At 51.5% G+C, this 19980-nt stretch overlaps 1 protein-coding gene across 1 annotated transcript in view; it reads right to left on the reverse strand.

The window, feature by feature from the left end:
* ENO1 (enolase 1) overlaps nucleotides 1-3041 on the reverse strand; it is a 129698-nt gene extending 126657 nt beyond the window's left edge. Inside the window, exon 1 of the mRNA XM_068171499.1 lies at nucleotides 3037-3041. The gene's annotated coding sequence lies outside the window, so the exon portion shown is untranslated. The remainder of the gene's footprint in view (nucleotides 1-3036) is intronic.
* Between the last annotated feature and the right edge of the window lie 16939 nt (nucleotides 3042-19980).

The following is a 19980-nucleotide window of genomic DNA, read 5'->3' on the forward strand; positions in this document are numbered from 1 at the left end:
GCTGCCTGGCCGGAGGATCCCTGCCCCTGCTGCAGCCTCCCTGTGCTCCCTGGCCGGCTCTCGGGCAATCCTGGCTTCACAGCTGAGTGCTCTGTTCCTTGGGAGTCACTTCCCCAGCACACTCACAAAAGGAACATTTACAGAGGCTCTGGGCTCCCCTCTCCTCCTGAGAAAAGGCTGTGCTGCCTCTCTGGGTTCGAGGGAATGGTTCTTCTGTACCACTAAAGGGAAGGATGATATTAAAAGAATAATAATAAAAGTAAGAATTAAAGCATAATTTGGGGGAAGAGGAGGCATTAAGAATAGAAATGTTAAGACCACGTGCTGAGAATGGAAAGGCTCAGGATGGCCAGCAGAGTTGGAAAGAGTCTGGAATACCACAAAGAATTAATTGATGAGTTTTTAAAAGCCAAAAAATCAAAAGTACAACCCCGAGCCCTGAAACACCAAAACCAAGAGCCTTTCTTCCACCAGGACACTTGTTAACTTGGAGAAGGTGGTTATGTTGCTGATGTCTGTATCTGTGCTGGGACTTCTCACCTTGCTCTGTTGCTGTTTCACAGGTTGTGACTCCTGCTTTCTTGTTTACCACCAGTGCTTCTCCTGCTCCATCCTCTGCTCTGCCTCCTCCTCCTGGGTTTGACAGTTGATTTTGCAGCCAGGCTGTGTCTTCACACCCCTCCTTCCTGCCTGGAACCTGCAGCTTTTGCTGTGGGGTCCCTGGCTGGTGTGGGACAGGGAAGGACAGATGTGCAGCAGTGTGTGTGAGCTGTGTCACGCAGCTGCAGGTCCTGTCCCCTGAGCTCTGCCCCACGCTGAGGCTTCAGAGAAACCTTCATGTTCTCTAATGGCACTGCCAGGGAATTCTCTCTGCTTAAGCTGCTTAAATTCATCCAAGCCAGGCTTTGTGTGTGCCAGCCTAATCTCCAGGTGCCTCTGCAGCAGCAGTGGCTCTGTCTGTCCTGCTGGCTGGGTGGGAGGCTGTCCCAGGGCAGGGGTCCCAGCTGGCTGCAGAGGTGCCATCGGCAGGCGAGGAGCAATCCCGGGGGGAATTGCTGCAGGGTGGAGCTGGGGATGCTCAAACAGGCCAGGGGTGATCTTCAGGCACAGCAGGAAGAAACTGAACCTCTCCAGAGCTGGGGAGCAGGAGAGAGCTGCAATAAACAGGACAAGCAATTCAGGCAAAATCAGCACATCCCAAATAGATCCTCAGTAGCCAGGTAAAGAGGATGACACTCCTTTGTTAGCAGGAGCTGCTCTCTTGACCTCTCCACAGGTTACTATGCTGCCTTTCTGGGGTTATTTTGCACATTTCTTTGGTTTTTATTTCTTGAAAAATGTTTGTGTGATTGTTTTGTTTTTGCTTTTGAGTTATCCCCTCGGTTTTGTGTAGGTACAAATGAGTTTAGTTGAAAATGTTAATATATATATGTGGGGGTGTATGTATAAGAACATGTTTTAAACAGCTGCTGTAGGGTACCTTTTTGAAAATAAACTACTTGCATAGTATATTTTTTAAAGCACAGAGTTGGTGCCAAGACTGGGTGGGGTGTGATGTGCCCCTTTTTTATTCTAATATTATGAGTTTTTTTCAACGTAGGGGTTTGTACTAGTTTCTGTTGCAGGGTGGGCCACAAAATTCAGTGTGTGTGTGGAGCCCTGCTTGGTTGCCTTCAACTTGAACCAGTGTCTTCCAGAACTCCAGGGAAGTAGCTGTGTTCTCTCTACTTCTAATGCTCTTTGTGCTCCCTCATTTCCATCTCTCCTCACTTCACCAGGACATGACTCTGTACAGTTTAAAATTCTTTCTATTTTATGACTGTAGATAGTGCTCAGTAACCTAATAAACTTTATGAAATATTACTTGGTGATGGGTTTTACTTGCATGAACTGATCAGATTTCTTTGTACTTTGTTTCTACACGAGCAGTGAGCTTATTCCCAAGGAGCCTGCCCAGACAGGCAGAGCAGGGGCTGCCACGGCCTTATCTCTGCTTGGAGGAATAACAATTTAAAGCTGGCACCTAAAAGGTGTGCACTAATAGGGTGGTGGGGAGGGAGGGCTCAAAAAAAGGCAGGTGCTTTCTTGCCTCTTGTCTGCAGTCAGGACAAGGTTGGGGTTTTTTTAACTTTGGGGTGTCTCTTACATGTGGAAAACCATGTGATTAAGACGAGGGTTTGTAGCTGCTGAGCTTCACCGTCCAGCAAATTCAGGGATCGCAGCTGTGGCTTGCTGCAGGAAGCTCTGACTTTGTGCCTGCTTCTGCCCAGCTCCCTTGCAGTTCGGGCTGGGAGTGGCTGGAGGGTGCACAAAACTGAGGAATTAGTTCATGCTCAGCTCCAGACACCCAAACAGGCTTGTGTTCCAGCTGCATGGAATATTTGAAACGAATGACCTGCTCGGGGCTGGGAGCCTGCAGTGTTTATGTACAGTGCCACGGCAACGGGGGAGGAAGCCATGAGCTGGGGATTGGCCCTGACGGGATCAACAAATGATATCACAGATTAGCAGGGCCTAATAAATCAGTGGAGCTCTGCTGCTCTTGCCTCCATCCCAGCCCTGGCAGCGTGGCAGGCAGACCTCTGCCTTTGTGAGGAGCAGTAAAAGCTGCAGGTTCTGCCTGTGTCAGGACTGCCTTGAAAGCCACCCCTGCTGCCCTGCCAGCATCCTCCTCCTCCTCCTCCTCCTCCTCCTCCTCCTGTGCTGACTCATGAGGTTACCACATGGCTGCTCCTAGGTTTTTGGGAGGCTCCTGGCCCTGACAGCTGCCTGCCTGTGCTGCAGCAGTGCTGGAGCCACTCTCGGAGAACACTGGCATCCTGGTGCTCTGCACAGCAGCGGAGGAGCTTTTGCTTCCTCCTGCGAGTTGTGAAAGCGATTTGTGTCCAGAAAAGCCTGCTGAGGGGAGAAGTGTCCAGTGGAGGAGCTGAGGAGCTGCTGAGGAAATGTGTCATCCTTCTCTGGCAGCCTCGTCAGGCTCCTCTCTCCTCTCGGGAGGGCAGCCTGTCCTGGGTGCAGGTTCCACTCCTGCACAAAGCTGTGCCCGTGGGCATCAAAGCTGTGCCCGTGCCAGGACAGGAGCACTTGGAGGGGGCAAGGCAGTTGCCCATTCTCTCCTTTGTCTGCAGGACTGAGAGTTTATTTCTGAGCTCAAGCCCCTTCCCTGCTGGAGCCCAGCCACTCGTCTGTACCTCTCAAGTCCTCTGCCAGTATCAAGGCAATTTTCCCTTTCCCTGGGCCTGAGATGTGGGAACTTGAAAGAACATGCGTCACGCTTTTAAGAACTTATTTTGGCAGTCACACCTTTTCTCCTGCATAAGGTAAGACAATTATGAAAACCAGTTCCTAGCACACTGCCCTCTTCTCTCCCACACGCTTCCTATGCAGAGCTAATGCTGTTGATCCTATGCCAGAGTTGCATTTGACTGGAGAAGGAAATATAATGATTTATTTAGTAGAGTTTATTAAAATTAAAAACCTAACCCAAAGCACAGCCTTTCTTGGCTTACAAAACAGTGCTGAAAGAACAAAACTCATTCAATGCTTGCACAAAACACACTGAAGCACCGATCCTGCCTTTGCACATGTTTTCATTCGAAACTATTGCAGGCTTGTCTGCCCTTCAGACAGAAAACTATTTGAAGCAGCTGCCAGATGTTTTGTCTGCCTCTCGCTTTACAGTTTGCTCTTCCCAGCGGGTGCTGGGGCTGCCCTGTGCATTCTGTTCCTGTGGCACCCCGGCGCTGCTTTCCCACCCTGCACCCTGGCACGGGCAGGTACCAGTTTGGGCACTTCGCTGCCAGGTGTCACCTGTGCCGAGTGCTCTGCTGGGACCAGCACAGAGCAGCACGTTCCTCTGCTCACAGGCTGCTGGGTGAAAGCTGAGGTGATTTACAGTGAAGGTGATTTACGGTCTCCTGTAATAAAAGCACTCGGGGCCGGAGCCGAGCCCTTGGTGAGCAGCCACAGTCCTGGGCAGCCTCTTGGGCTGGAAGTTAGCTGAGTTATAAATCTTATCCCTCCCCATCAGAGGGATGATAAATTCTCAAATACAATGAAGTGGGGCAAAGACCTTTGTGTGTTTCCTGAACTGTGACAAATTTGACTCCAGCAGAAGAGAGATAGATACCTGCCGAACAGGGAAGACCTTGGGATGTCCTTGGTGTTGGCCTGGCCTTGGGACACTGTTTGTGTAAAATCTGTTAACTGGGAGCAGTCCCATTTGCCATCCTGTTTAGAGGCACCTCCCTGGCTTTCTGTGCTTCTGCCCCACTCACACTCTGGAAAACCCCATCCTGTTCTCATGGGGCATCCTGGGCCAGGGTCCTCATTAAATGGGGTTAACCTGCAATTTTTCACCTTGCTCACACACATCCTTTAATAATCAGAGGACTCCTGTCCACACTTTTGGGGCTCAGCACTGCTCCTGCCTCTGACATCAGGTGTGGCCGTTCTGCAGGCAGCAGCTCGTGGCCAAGGGGAGCTCTGCTGTGCCAAGAGAGAGGAGCCACTTTTGGGTAACCCTGTAGAGAGCACCTGGTTTGTCCTGAGGAGTCCTGCAAGGCCTGTTCTTCCCAGAGCCTGTCATTGTTCCCTCTCAGAATCTCTTACTAAGCCATTATTTAGGAGCACCCAACAAAATTTCAGTCTAAAGCCTGCACAAACTGGAATTGGTAGGACACAGGTGGTGTGGTTTTTTGGTTTTTTTTTTTTTTTTTTTTTTTTTTTTTTTTTTGTTTTGTTTTTTTTTTTTTTTTTTTGCCTTTTATGAAAAAATACTGCAGGTTTCCCACAATGGAAATGGGTCTGAACTTTTTGTTCTCTCACTTTTCTCAAAACAGGACCTTTGAGAGTGCAGAACTTTCTGGTAGGCTCAGGTGAAGTGCCATCCACCAAAGCAGTAACTTAGTTTCCTGCCACAGCCTGGATGTTTTCCTTGGGAGAGAACCACCTAATATTGATAAGGTCTGTTTCTACTTAATTTGAGGTCCAGCAGAGAGACTTGAGGAGTACCAGCTGTTACTCCTACATATGATCTGTATTTTTCAAACTGTCTAGACACCTGGGTGGGTTGCACACGTTACCAGCATAGGTAGTTAATCATGTCAAACGTTCTCTTTCTCTACAGGTTTGTTTTGTTTAACGAGCTATATGGAAACCCAGGGGAGCACAAAGAATCAACAGACAAGTGAGGAAATTTGATCACTGAGGCTGACACTTGGCCATTTTTCATTCTGACCTGGTACAGAGAGTGCAGAGATTTCAGGAGTTATTGGCTGTGGTGTTGGGTAACACCAGTGACACAGCAAACCCTGCCAGCAGTGAGCTGTGGGGTGTTTCACGAGTGCTCTTTGTGAAGTGGTGCTAAATGAAAGCTGACTGAAACTCTGCTGCACGATAGGAGGTTACAGCAGTGAAAGTTAGATTTACAGAATGCCAGAAATGAAATTTACAACTGACTGTAAAGGAAAACCTAGGAGAATGGCCACTCAAGGTCCTTATGATGCATCCTGCTTGGATAAGTATGAATGTTTTCAATTAATGCTCTCTCAGATGCCAGCTGCTATTCCAAAGTGAAGTGCTGTGTGACAGGATTCTTTTTGTTAGAAAGAAGGTGATTCCTCCTATTCAATCTGACTGGTTTCTTTGCCTTAAAAAACCAGAGAAATGCAAATGGAGTTGAAAAGGGCGAGGGACAGGACAGGAACCCCCCTGAGAAGCTGCATCCTGCAGCTCAGACCCTGCTGGGGTGGGCTGGCAGATCATGGATCTGGAATGGGGATCTTGGGGGATTCCTAACCTTTACAGCAGGCACTTGTAGCTCACATGCTTCAGGTCTGTCTTGTCTTGTGCTTGTGTTTGCTAACTGTGTTTTGAACTTCACAGTCAAGACTAAGCATGGCCTTCACTGGGATAAACTTGTTTTCCTCTCTCAGGTTGCCTGGCACTGGCACTAATCACAAGAACTTTTCAGTAAGCACAAGGGGTGTATCTTTCTCTACAAACAGCAAAGGCAAATAAAATAATATTATGGTCAAACGGGTGGGGTGTTTGCAACCTAAACAAGCCTGAGAATCCCAGGACAAGCTGTGATTCATTTCCCAGTAAGTTTAGTTTGCAGTTTAGAAGAGCTGAGCACCAGCATTAAACACTATCTCCCCACATGGGTGTTAGTGTTTTCAGGAGGGGATGGGCACTGGAAGAGCAGATCTAGCTCTGGAAGAAGCCAGGATGCAAAAAGATTGTTGGTCAGGAAAAGCCTTTGACATGAATCCTTTACCGCATGCCTTTGGCAAAGGTTCAGAATCACAACTGGGGAGGGGAGGGCTTGGCCTTGGGGCTGGTGCTCTGGAGTGCTCTGAGCTGTCGGATAAAGGTCTGTGGGCGCAGGCTGGGGCTGAGCCAGCGCAGGCAGCACCCAGGGTGATCTTCTGTGGGTGCTTTCCCAGTGGTCAGTGGCCCCAAAAGGTGCTGGACGTTGTGTGAGGCAAGCAGCACGCTGCAGGCTGCCCTGTTCCTGAATCCTCTCAGATACCTTCCTTGCCAAATTCTCTTGGACAGAGGTTGAGTAATCAAGCCAGGCTGCATGTAAAAACACACTTGTGTACGTCCAGGCGTGCAGGGTATTGCCAAAGTGGACAGACTGTCCTGCCTGGGCCTGCCAGAAAAGTTGTGTTTTGTCCAGCGGAAAAGAAAACATCCTTTTCTCTTTGCGCTTTGGAATTTGTCTCTTCAGACTCTGATCTCATCAGCAGAGTCTCTCTCACTGTGACCAGTTTGGCCATCCTGAGGCAGGCCCCTGGCCCAGTCAGAGGAGTCTGGCAGCAGTAGCCAGACCCAGCTGGTCCCCACGCAAAGTGGCCCGGTGGAAAGGGGGCAGGGGCTCCAAGGACTGCAGGGAGAAAGGAGGCTGAGCCCTGGTCTGGAGTTCAGCCTCTTGTGCTGGGTGTTCCTTGCACTGGAGGGATGGCAGGGGCTCCAAGGACTGCAGGGAGAAAGGAGGCTGAGCCCTGGTCTGGAGTTCAGCCTCTTGTGCTGGGTGTTCCTTGCACTGGAGGGATGGCAGGGGCTCCAAGGACTGCAGGGAGAAAGGAGGCTGAGCCCTGGTCTGGAGTTCAGCCTCTTGTGCTGGGTGTTCCTTGCACTGGAGGGATGGCAGGGGCTCCAAGGACTGCAGGGAGAAAGGAGGCTGAGCCCTGGTCTGGAGTTCAGCCTCTTGTGCTGGGTGTTCCTTGCACTGGAAGGATGGCAGGGGCTCCAAGGACTGCAGGGAGAAAGGAGGCTGAGCCCTGGTCTGGAGTTCAGCCTCTTGTGCTGGGTGTTCCTTGCACTACAAAAGGCCTCTGAGCACAGCACACAAAGAAGGAATAGCTCACACCTGGCAGGTTTACTGGCTGCTTTAGAGGTTTGCACCGGGCTGTGTGTGTGAGCTCTGTACCATGTCTGGAAACGAGAACTCTGCTCCAGCTGTGCCACCAACATGCAGCTTTATTTCCAGGCTGTTCCATATAGCTGGAAAGGCTGATTTTTTAAGAGAAGCATCCAAATACAGTGACATTTTTGCTCTGTCTTGCTTTAAGCCCTCATCCTTATCTAGCACTGACCTTTTGTTTCGCCCTTTACTGTTTGCATTAGATTAAAATGGCAGATTTCCTTGGAATAAATGTTAAAATGGGACTGTCAGCTGTAACTGGTGGTTTCATTGAGTATGACCCATTCCTTTAGGGTCTGCCAGAATGGCTGCATGAGAAAACCCCACATCAGGCACTAGTGGAGTAAAATTGAAAGTCTTGAGCATTCAGAGTCGGTCTGCAGGAAAGCAGAGCAGCTCACAGTTCCAAGGACATCCTTGGAAGGAGGAGCTGCCCCTCTCCAGTCCCACTTTCCAATCAGTTATGTTTGGAAACTCCTTTGCTCTGGGTGCTGGATGGGGATATGCTTAAAGCATCAAACAAAGGTGGGAGGAGAAGAAGCAAAAGGAAACACTCTCCTGAAGCCAAATTATTTTGGAGGGGGAGTGTTACTGGGAAGGGGAAGTTGTTTTGTTTTGTTTAGTTTGCTGAGAAAACATCCCTGCAGCCAAGACAAAGAAAGATGCCTGCTCTAGATCTTGTTACCTTTGGTCTCCTTGGGCCCCATGTCAAATCCCAGGTTATTTTTATGGACTGCTTAATCCAGGGCTTTATTTCCCCTGTAGGTAAATGGTATTTTAGATTCCAGGACAGCTTCAAATGGTGATACCAGCTGTCTAGACAAAGAGTGGCCCATGAACATGATCGTAAATAAAAACAGTCTTGGGCCTTTGGGTGTTTTTTTTTTTCCTTCCTTCTCTTTTCATGTTCCTTTTTAAACACTAGAAGAATCATGCTCATACAATCATATCAAATATGGATATTATTTTAAAAGAAGGAAAATTATAGAGTTTGATGGATCCTGACCAAAAAAAGAAACCAAAACTTTCACTTGGTGGGAAATGTCAACATTTCAGCATTTTTCCAATACTGTAATTTTTAAGAAATCCCCAAATTCCTGCTCCCAACCAGCCTTTCTGGCCAGCAGCATTAGACCCGAAGCCAAAACCCAGCAGAAACGGTCTCTTTGAACAGTGTACACACACCGTGTTTATAAAGGCTGCACTTTGTTTTCACTTGACTCTTCCAGAGGATGTACAACTTCCTCAGCATTTCACTTCCATGGCTTCTCCAAAGGCTGGGGTGTTCCAGCTGGCTGTGAGCCAAGGCTACCATAAATCAGCCCTGGCAAGAAGTTCCCTCCTCAGCGTTGCTTCCCCTCAGCAGCATTTTGGGGAGCAGAATGTTTTCGTTTTCTGAGCACCACTGGGCTCCGCAGGGCCCTTTCTCTGGTGTTGAGGTCTGCAGGGATTTGTTAAACAGCCATTCTGTGCAAAGGGTTTCTGTGCTCCACGTGCACCTGTGGAGCCAGCTCTGGCACCACGCAGGGCAGGCTGCTGGCATGCAGGGACAGCGTGGACACCACAGAAAACTCTGCTTCAGCATCATTTACTAGGCTACAGCCTGGATTAGGTTGCAAAATCCAGGACAAGAGCTCTGCTCAGAACTGAAATGTCCTACAGATAAGCCCTGGAGTAAGTGTGAGACAACCCAGACTTTTTTCACTGAGGCAAGGAAAAGATTTGGAGTTTTTTTCTGACATACGAAGGCCTGGATGTTGGTTTTTTCATTCTTCTAGAAAAACGCCTGTCCCTTTTAGCTTTTCCAGAAGGTGACAGCAGGTAGTGGGGAAGTGTGGGGGTCAGAAAGCAGCACGTGTCTGGGCTGTAGGGCTTCTAATCCTGGTGTGTGCCACGGCAGGGCAGCTCTGGCTGGTGAACCCACAGGGCAGATGGAGGGAGGCCAGGAGCAAACACCCAAGTCACAAAATCTAGGTGTCCTACCAGGGGCCATGGTGCTTCTGCCAAAAGCAGAGTTGGTCCCAGGGCTGCGGGCTCTCCTCTGGCTCGGTCCAGGGCAGGTTTCCTCCTCCAGACACCAGCTCAGAGCTGCTGCTTCTCCTCTAAGGAGGTGAGGGAGACTCCTCAGGAAGCTGGAGCCATTTCAGCTGTCTCACAAATTTCCCCATTTTGCCAGGGCAGAGGAATAGCCGGGGAGGGGGAAGGAGCAGATGGATTTTCCAGGTAAGACCTGGTGAAAGAGGGACAACAGTCTCCCTCAGAACAATGGGTTTGTTTTGAGCTGCCTGTCAGGAACTGACCTCTTTCCCCTCTCATCCTCTGAGCATGGGATCCTCGGGATTCTTGTTTTCTTCCTGCTCTCCCTCGCTGAGAGAACATCTTCCTCTCGTGCAGTGACGCACGCGGTGTCCACCAGGGCTCGGGGACACCAGTGCCTCCAGCCCAGCTCCTGGCTGCTGTCCCTGGCTGCTGAAGGACTCTGAGGGTGGCTGCAGGTGCAGAGGTCAGGTTTAGCAACCCCTCTCCTCAGGCAGCTGCCTCCCCTTGCCCACAGCCCGAGGCTCCTGGCAGTGCCAGGGTGGCCGTGTTTAATTCCCTGGGCACGGCGTGGGGCTCACACGAGGAGCTCAGCTGTCACTTGGGCTGCAAGGAGAGGAGCTGCAGCCCTTGCCTGGGGTCTGATGAGGGAAAATGCAAGTGCAGCCTGGCGGGGAGGATGCAGCTGCATCCTCCAGGGTGTCCAGGCTGAGCCCCCCTCCCTGTCAGGGACTGGAGCTGCCTTCTCCACGAGCCAGGCCATGATACACCCGCTAGGAACGAGCACTGCTCTCAGCCTCTGCCCGCAAAATACAACCCAGACCCACAGCCCCAGCTGTCCCCTCCTCAGAGCCCCTCTGAGAGACCTCAGCCAGAGCAACCAAGTGTGGGGAGGTGGGGAAAAAAGCCAAGGACAGGCCTGGGGTGGGAGTCGGGCTCTGCTCCCAGGGAGCAAGGGACAGGACAAGGGGAACAGCCTCAGGCTGCACCAGGTGATGTTTAAGTTGTATATTAGAAAAATGCCTTCCCCGAAAGGGCTTTCAAGCCCTGGCATAGCTGCCCAGGGAAGCAGTGCAGCCACCATCCCTGGAGGGATCCAAAAGCCACGAGGATGTGGCACCTGGGGACACAGGGCAGCAGTGGAGCTGGCAGCGCTGGGGGAATGTTTGACTCGATGCTCTCAGAGGTCTTTTCCAACACAAACGGGTCTGTGGCCCTGTGTGAGGGCAGGCAAGGCTTGCCCATGGTCTGTGCTGGCTGTAATGCCTGGACAGAGGCCAGGTGAACCACGCAGCTGCTCCCAGGAGCTCACACTGCCCAGCTGAGCAGTGCCAGGGCTGCCCTGCCCGCGGGGTGGCACGAGGGGCAGCCACACCCCAGACTGCATGGCAGCACCTGCTGGCCACCCCTTGGGCTCCTCAGCCAGTCCCAGAATTGCTGGGACATTTCTCACCCCCGACGAGCGGCAGCGTCAGCAGGGGGATGTACCGATGAACCTGCGCAGGGAATTCGGAGCAGCAGGGATTGTGCATTCCCACCCAAAGGAAACTCTCTGGGAAAGTTCCTTAGGTAAGTTGGGAGTGTCTCTGTTACAAGGAGACAACACCAGTTTGTGCACCTGCAGCACTGCGTGTTTCATCCCGGGGTACAACTGACAGAGAACATAAAGATACAAAGAGGATGAAAATAAAAGAGAAACATCACGCAGTGTCTCTAATAGCAAAGATTGGCTTCCCATTCTCTGGGCAGAAAAACAGCCCTACAAGTGCCGAGAGCAGCTGAGGGCTCCTCGTGCTTCACAGGTGAGCAGCTCTCCCCACGGAGGCAGGAGAACGGGGTACACCTGAGCGGGCACCACGGAGAGGAAGTGATCGCGCCTTCAAGTGTGCTCAGGGACTTAGAACTGCCAGCAAAGCCTCTGTGTGGAAACTCTGCCTGGAAAATAGTCAGAAAGGTACTTTTCAACTTTTATGGTAACGAAAATCACAAAAAGGGGGCAGAGAAAGGAAAGGGGCTATTCTTTTTTTTTTTCTACTTTACTATTTTTGATGATTTTAAAACTTGGTTCTAATTAGGTGATGCAAATTCTTCAGATGAACTCTGGGTCTGAGGGGGAATATAAGGTTTTATAGGGCCCGGCGTGAGGCTGTGTGTTTTGTACCTTGTCTCCTAGCAGCAAAAACCACATGGATGTGAGAGGCTGTTTTATGATCCGCCAGGGCTGTTGTTGGACAGGCTACAGCGAGCTGAGTTATTCCAACCACGCTGAGTTGCTGTTCCCTCCCTCTCTCTTTCTCGCTTTTCCCCCCTCTTTCCCTTATTTTTTTTTCCCTCTCTTTTCCCTTTTTTGTCAGTTTTTCTTTCCCCTCCTCACAGGCAAGTGTGAGAGGGATGGATGCTTTCACCACCCTTGTGCCAGAACTCTCTCGCTGGACTTGGCATCAGCAGCACTTCTCATCCCAAGCCCTTTTCCCTTGCTGGCTGGGATTCCACCAGGCGTTTCTAAAGAGGCAGTGAACTATGCTGGTTACTCTTTCAATTGCTCATCTCTTTGGTGTTTTCAAGAAAAAAAAGGAAACCAACCCAAAAAAACAACAACTCTGCGCTCCTGCTGTGCAGCAGCTTCCGTCAGAGGGTTTGGAGCTGGGGCTCAGAGTGCCCCTGCCATCCCCAGCTCACAGCTGGGCAGCTCTGAGGTGTGGGCAGGCTCAAAATCCGCCTGGGCACACGCAGAGTCTCAATTCCACCCTGGCCTGGGTTGACTTCTTGCTGCTTTGACCTCCCCAGGCCGATCCTGCTCCTGCCTCCCTCTGCTCCCTTGCGTTCTGGCTGCAGCTCTGCCTGTCAGTCGGGGGGGTTTGCGAGCTCTGATGGCAGAAATAACACCCTCCCCTCTTGCCAGGGTTACCCCACACCAGGCCAGTCCTGGAAAGATCCAGTCACTGGATTGCATGACTTTATTTACAAGGGAAGAGCAGCCCTGCTGTAGCATATCTGTGCTTTTCACCCCTGGGCACTGCACATGTTTCACTGAGACTGTTATTGCTGCCCTCTCTGTATCTCAAGCAGAAAAAAAGAGCTCTCTACTTACAGGGAAATATCTAATATGCTTTATTAAGCTTGTCAATATTTTAGATAAATTGTTTGTGGCCTGCTTCTAGTTCCACTTTACTGCAGACTTGCCCAGCCTCTCCAAGCTGTTCTGGATTACTCGCTGTGCTCTGATCTCGGGAGTCCTGTGAGCAGTTGTGAGCCATGTGTGCACATGCTGGCCCATCTTACACACTCCACTTATTCAGCAGTGGCCAAAATATGCCATGCAGCTGGTCTGCTTCGCTCTCTGCTCTGTCTGCTTTACAATTTCTTTTCTGTAGTAGAGACAATTTTGTTTTGTTTTGTTAATATGCAGCCAGTTACAGAGGAGCAATGTGAAGAAACATGATCTAATGTAATGGTATTTACTAAATATGCACATTTCATGCCTGACTCTATACATCCTCCAAGTTTCTGGAGCATTTCCTAGCACGGGACATCATGCCAGTAGGAAGCTCCCTAGCTTTTAAAGAAATACCTTCTCATTGCTCCACACCACAACAAAGCACGTGCATTTGTGTTTCCTCTCACTGAAACGTGGTTCTTTCATTCTCCTGCATCACAAAAGGGAGTCAGAAGGTTTGTGTGCAGTAAAACAAGACACAAAAGAGATCCCTGGGCAGGGTGTGGGGAATTACTTCATTTTCTCTTCTGCCAAAAATATTTCATTTGGGTGGAAAGGGGAATATCACTTCTGTGTCAAAGCTGTTGGCCACCTATAAAGACAGAGCCCAAAAGACACCTTTCTTTCTGCTATATAAATGTCTTTAAGTCCTCCTGGTGCCTCAGAATAAAGGGCTGAAGGGAGCAATGCTTTTTGACATATTTCTTTTAAAGCCAGCCCAAAGCACACTTTCACTAATGCCATGCTTACCTCTCTCCCATTTTGAGGGGAGAACACCTTTTCTGAGCACTAGCCACACCAGCCCAGCAGAACCACAGCCTCCCTGGGGCTTTGCAGGCTCTGCTGCCAGGTGCTGCTGCAGATGAGCAGGCACCGAGCCGGGGGGAGTTTCCAGCGGAGTTTCAGTCTCACATCTGAGCTCCAGACAGAGCAAGCACAGCCACAGGCGAGGGCAGGAAGCAGGGAACATCTGGCCTTTGACTTCCTCTAGCGAGATCTGGCTGAGGTTCTTCTCTTTTCCCCTCCCTCTCTCTCTCAGGGCTCAGGGCAGACAGGATCTGAAACCACACACCTCGGGGTGCCACAGACAGACAGACAGACAGACACCAGGGCCAGCCCCACCCTGCTGCCTGCAGGAGAGCAGGGCTCAAAAGGGGGGCTGCCTTCTGAGTGACCTCGTTGGGGTCACCCTTGTCCTTCCCCCAGCTGCAGGAGTTAATTGCTGTTAATTAGGAGTTAATTTCTGTGCGATTTCCATCTCTCCCTGCTCCCCAGATTGAGCACACCCCAGCACACAAAACTGTTCCATTCACGAGATGCATCCTGGGCAATTAGGAATTTGCTGGGCAGGATGTCACCTAGCCAAATAAGTCTCGTTGTCTGCATTTTTTTTTTGTTTTGTTTTTTTCTTCCTGTGCTTTGTTTACTTATTGGTGTACTTTTTTCCCCTTTTATTCTAAGGAAAAGTGTTTGAAGTACAGGATCCTTTAGAAGGAATGAAGGGCAGTAAACACATTAAGGAACGGGATGAGCTGATGCTGAATTAGGCAAGCCCTCCAGAAGTGATGTCTAACACCTTCTTAGCAGTGTCCAGGAGCTGACCCCTAACTTGTGTGCATCATTGCCTGTACAGAGCAGGGAAACTGAGGCACGGCAAGGAGCTGACTCGCTGAATGGCAGCAAAAGGCCAGGGCAGAGCTGGGAACTGAGCCACAGCCTCTTGAATTCCAGTGCAGAGCTCTCTTCACCACGACACGACACGCTGCTCCTGGGTTTGGGTGTTGCCTGGTTTCTGCCTTACTCTGTCTGCACAGGAAGCAGTTCACTTAAGACGTGAATAAACGTGAATAGTGCTCAGAGTTGGGCTTTTTTTTTTCACCCTGTTTTCTTTTTAAAGGACAGTGTCCCAAAATAAATGTTCCCTTGAGTCAGTTCAATCTCCAGTAGGAGAGCTCAGTTCAATCTCCAGTAGGAGAGTTTCCACAGCGTAAAGCCCTTTACCATTAGTAGTGGACAAATGGGTGACTCAAAAGTTTTAAAAACATAGCCCATGATCATATAACTTGCTATATTAGGAACGTGTGTAACTGAGTCTTCTGCTCAGTAACTTCTGAGAACAGCTAGTATAGATACTTCAGGGGAAAACAACCCTGCCCTCCCTTTCACCTGCCCCTGGGTCTCTGTAAAAGACAATTGTGTAACATTAATTTCTCTGTAATCTCAGCTGTCTCTTTGGGAACAGCATCATTACCCTCCCAGCCTTTTCACTGCTACCTAAAAATGGCCTAGCCTCAATTTTGTCCCCCAGCTTGGATTCCCATGGACTATGGCAGAGGGCCACTGGACGCAGCACTGCCCTGTCCTCGGTGGATTCACTCCTGCCTCTGCTAGGTCTTTTCCCCAGACTTGGGCAGTTTGTCCTGAGCACCTCAGTGCTGTGACTTTCCATCCCTTATTCACTTCTGTCCACTCTGACTCACTGCTGTGACCTGACTGTAGCTTCTTGATTGCTTAAATGACACTAATTACTGTCACAAGAGCAGCTCTGGTCAGGCTCTGCCAGAATGCACTTCCCAAACCGTGGTGTCAGGACTGGAGAGGATCCCAATGGACAATGTCCCCACTGAAGTGAGTGTCTGTATCCCACTGTCTCCTTGCCATGCTGGAGAGGGGGCAGGGAGTGGGAACTGGAGAGGAAAGCAGTCTGGAGAGAGAGGAGTTAACACCTCAGATACCTCTAGGAAGGGAGGAGAGTGTGAGACAGACAAAGGGTGGGAAATGCAGTTTCCTGCTGGAAGAACTTTGGCTGACACATTTGCTGTGAGTAACACAGACCTAGTGTCTGACAGCTATTTTTAACTGCTCAACAATGACCCCCCTAGCACGGGGCCACGGGCAGCGTGTGCCCACCACACGGGCAGAAGCCAACTCACACGGGCAGAAGCCAACTCACAACTCGGGGGTTTGCAACAGAAGTCCGCAAATTGCCCAGAGCCTCCTCTCCGTGAGGGAAGCCGTGGTCCAGCAGAATGCAGAGATTTTCTCAAAATCAGAGAAGGGCCCTTGCGCTGCCCACGGACGGTGCAGGGCCCCTCAGCTTGGCTCGCTGTGCTGCCACTGCTGCTCCATCTGCCCCTTCTCAGTGCTGCCCACCTCGGTCCGAGTGCTGGGCTGACGGGATTCCTCCCGGCCCAGAGGGGCATGGGCGCAGGGAGAGGCTGTGCTGGCGAACCCCAGCCTGACTCCACCTGGAGGTTTCCAAGATCTGTGGGTCCCTGCACTGTGCTGTTTCCCCCTGTCCCTCCAAGGCCTGCCTTCACCCTACAGAAAGGGCAGCGGGTGCTTGAAAGCACAGCCTGGCATCCTGGCCTCCCTAAAGACCTGCTGGGGAGAAGGGACACGTTCCCAGTGCCTGCACTGCAGGACTCAACTCCCTGACCTTTCTGTGACTTCCAGGATGAGCTAATATTTGGGCAGTAACTTTCTGCTGGGATAATCCATCCCTGAGTGACAGTGACACCTCTGTGTTCAGGGCTGAGGTTTGTAGGTCAGATGTTTGCCCAGCGCGTGGGATTCCCAGGAGAAAGGAGAGTGTTTCTGCAAGCTATTATTAAAGCCAATTATGTCTGTAAGAATTTCTTTCCGGGTGGAAGGTTGAGGTGTTTGTGACATGTAAGTCACACAAAGGACACAGATGGGTGTTTATTGCCACACGCTGGCTGCTCCCCTCCTGCTGCCCCTCCGTGACCTGCAGAACCGGTTCTCCCCTCCCCGAGGCAGTAACCCAAAACCCTGTGTAGCAAGACGAGAGAGGGAAGAGCAGTGTCCAGGCTCTTGATGTGGCACTCCTTGCCCCGAAGGGCCGAAGGAAGCTCTGACATGGAAACTTCCTTCACCCTGTTATCAGTGACTCCATCCCACCCCGCTGCCTGCCCTCCTCGCCAGGCTGTCTCAGGGGTGTCCTTCTTTCAGAGCCTTGGGACAGCAGTGGCCACCAGAAGCCTCAGCCACGCTGATGGCACACCAGAGAGCCACTGTCTGGTGAGAAGTACAGGCACCTAAAGCCCTGACCTGATTCCTGTGCCAAGGCCAAGATGGAAATAAAATCATCTTGTGAGCCTTCTCTATGGATGGGGTTTCCACGAGGAAGGCAGAGCTGGCTGAAAGCTCCAGCTCCCAGGCAAAAAAAAAAAAAAAAAAAAAGGTGCTTCCATCCCATTTCAATCCAAGAGATCAAGGAGATCAGTCTTACCCATAAACAGGCCAATATTCTGGAACCAATCATTCTGTTATTCTTGTGTTTTCTCAACCAGATCTTCATCTGCATTGTCAGCTCAGGACAATGTCACCCAAACCGCGGACTGCACCTATGTTGCATAAAATTGATGTGATGGCAAGGAGATGCAGAGACTGACTGTTCACCAATGCCTCTCCCTCGTGCCGGGGCAGCTGCAGGCTCACTGCACTCGTGTTCTCCTGTATTCAAGGGGCAGTAGAGATCCTGATTTGTGTCACTGTCATGAATTAGTCAGTTCTTACACTTGTGAGAGAGCTGCTGCCACTCAGTCCTGTCAGGCTGTCAGCAGAGCTTCATTGTGGGTTTTACCTGCTGAATATGGATGGTTTTGCTGTTGTGATAGAATGGGGATTTGCCTACATCTCAGCTAATGGCTGAGCCATTAAGCTGCTCCTCACTCATCTTAATTCCTTGTGGCAATAGGTAAAATCAAATGTATTCTTGAATACTGAAAATTGCCAGTGAGATGTGGCCAGTGGAGCTCAGGGGCTGGGTTAGCTCTCACCTGCTCCTGTGTCCCGTTCTCAAACCCCCCAGTCCCACTGCTAGTGCAGCTCTCCCTATGCCCAGCAAGCTGTGACTCCTGCCCTGGGGGCTGTGGTACCTGCGTGCAGCACTTTGATGTATAAATAACTTTGTGCTCATGGTTGTTGAATGTTGTTTATACCCCACTGGCTGCCACGCCGTGTGCCAAGGCTATAAATACCCTGCTGCGTCTAGACTGGATCTAAACTTGGCATTGGGCACCCAGATTCATGAGAGGGGTGGTTTCATCTCTCAGCACAAAGGAGGTGCCCCAAAGTGTTTGATCAGGGCTCCAGAGGGGGCTTGGCAAGAGACTTCTCTGCTCCTGCCATGCCAGAGCAGCACTGGCCCCAGTTTCTGAAGAAAATCTCTTCCTCCCGTGCTCCCAGGCTGCTGGGCACCCAGCCCAGAGGAAATACCTGACCTTATCCCTTCCTGATGGGCTTCAATGCCCCATTGAGTGCAAGGGGTCCCAGACATCACAGGCTCACCTTCCCTGGCCCTGACAGCTCCGAGCTGAGCCTGGGCCGGGGCTCACACTGGCACTGAGGTACCCATGGGGTGCTGGTGGCTGCAGGCTGGGCTGGCGAGGAAGGACAAACCTGCATTATCTGCCTGCTAAAGCCACGCTGGTGCAGCTGCAGCAGGAACCTCTGCAGGCAAACACATCACGAGCAAAGCTGGTGCATTTCCCCAAGCAGCGTGGGGCTGGCAATTTGGGTTTTGATGAAGGACAGTGAACCACTTTGGGCCAGCTTGTCTGCAGCTCTCTAAGGGGGACTGTGTGAGCTCCTTCCCACTCCTGGGTTTTGCTTGGAGGCTGAGAGCACTCTTGACATGTAATGGGGCTGTCCCATGATGGATAAATGACAGAACAGGGGATCACACCTCACACCAGAGCACTGGCTATAAACACTTTTTGTGTCAACACTGGTGAAACCTCTCTCGACCATAAGCTCCGTCGGGACCATGCTGAAGCCCCCTTGCCTCTTGGGCTGCCTTAGGGCTTTACAGCATTGCTCCTCCCTGACTGAGGCCACAGCATCCCCCGAAGGAAAGGGGACGGAGTTGTTGTGGCTTGCCTGTGAGTGTGGAACATCTCAGTGTGGCTCCAAACTGCAGGGAGCACAGAGCTGCCAGCCAGTCCCCCAGGAGCCCCTGATGATTCTTGGGATGCAGCTTACACGCCTTGGGCAGGTAAACCTGTGGTCATGGCACAAGCAGCAGCACTGCCAGGGCTGTTTTGCCTTGGGAGATGAGCACAGGTGATATGAAAGCTGTAGGAGGGACAGCAGCCCTGACAGATCCTCTTCACCCAGACAATATTCCTTGTGACTCCAGGGAGCTGCTTGCGTTAGGATTGCTGAGTGCCTGCCACAGCCTCCACTGCAGCTCCTTTAGCCCCTGCAGGGCTCTGTGAGCCCAGCTCCTGTGCCAAGGCTCGCGTGTGGCTCAGGAGCAGTGTCCTGCAGGGCTGTGTGTGGCTGTGGCACTCCCAGCGTGGGTCACTGCCCCAGAGGATCCACCCCAGAGGTGCCAGGGCAGTGGGGTGGTGCCTTTGCCTCGGGGCTTTGCACAGGGGGGATGCTCTGGGGTCTGCGTCAGGCACTGTGTCACAGCTGGATGAGCTGCCTGCCCAGGAATCTGCTTCTCCTCGGAGCTCCCCAGTGTTCTGGGATGTCCTGGGGAGGCTGCAAAGCTCATTTCCTCAGCGCCTGGCACCAGCTCTGCTTCCCAGCCCTGTGGAGCTGCAGGGAGGCCAGGAGGTGAGGCGTGTTTGAGCTGTTACCTGGGCAACAGCTAAACACTGACTTCAGATAATAATTGTCAAATAGCTCAACATCAGGCTGAGGAGGCAGGGTGAAGGGGGGCTGCCACTGCCCCTGGTCCCAGGGAGTCCCATAAAATCCTCAGTGAAAAGCTACTTGTGCGAGCCAAATTGGCTCAGCTCAGCCTGGCCTGGGAGCTGTCAGCAAACCGAGGCAGGCTGAGCACAGGGGTGCCCTGGTCCTTCCACCACACCTCCTGCACCATCACCTCCACTCACCTGCTGCTGCCTGCCGCCTGCCCCTGCTGCCCTTGGCCCCGCTCAGGCTCTGCATGGCTCCACGGGGGGAGGTTTAGCCCGGGCTGTTTCCCAAGGATCCTCTTGGCACACCCCAGAGTCTCTGAGCAGCAATCTGGGTCTCTGGCACCAAAGGAACTGCCAGGATTTAGTCCGTGGTAGCTCACTTTTGGGTTTCTCCTTGGAATGAATACAAAAGACAGAGGGGGCACTGGGGCAGGCTGCAGCTCAGGCAGTGCAGGGCCAGTCCTGTGGCTGGGCTCGTGTGTGACCCAAGCCCAGCTGATCAGGCTCAGCGCTGATGCTGAGCCGAGTTCAGGGTTTTGCATCGTTTGTAAAGCATGACCTAAACTCGCACCTGAGCGCTCAGCCGCTGAGCACCATGTCCCTGGCACGGTGCAGGACTC

This window comes from Anomalospiza imberbis, chromosome 23 (genome assembly GCF_031753505.1).
Source record: "Anomalospiza imberbis isolate Cuckoo-Finch-1a 21T00152 chromosome 23, ASM3175350v1, whole genome shotgun sequence".
In the NCBI taxonomy this organism is placed as follows: Eukaryota; Metazoa; Chordata; class Aves; order Passeriformes; family Viduidae; genus Anomalospiza; species Anomalospiza imberbis.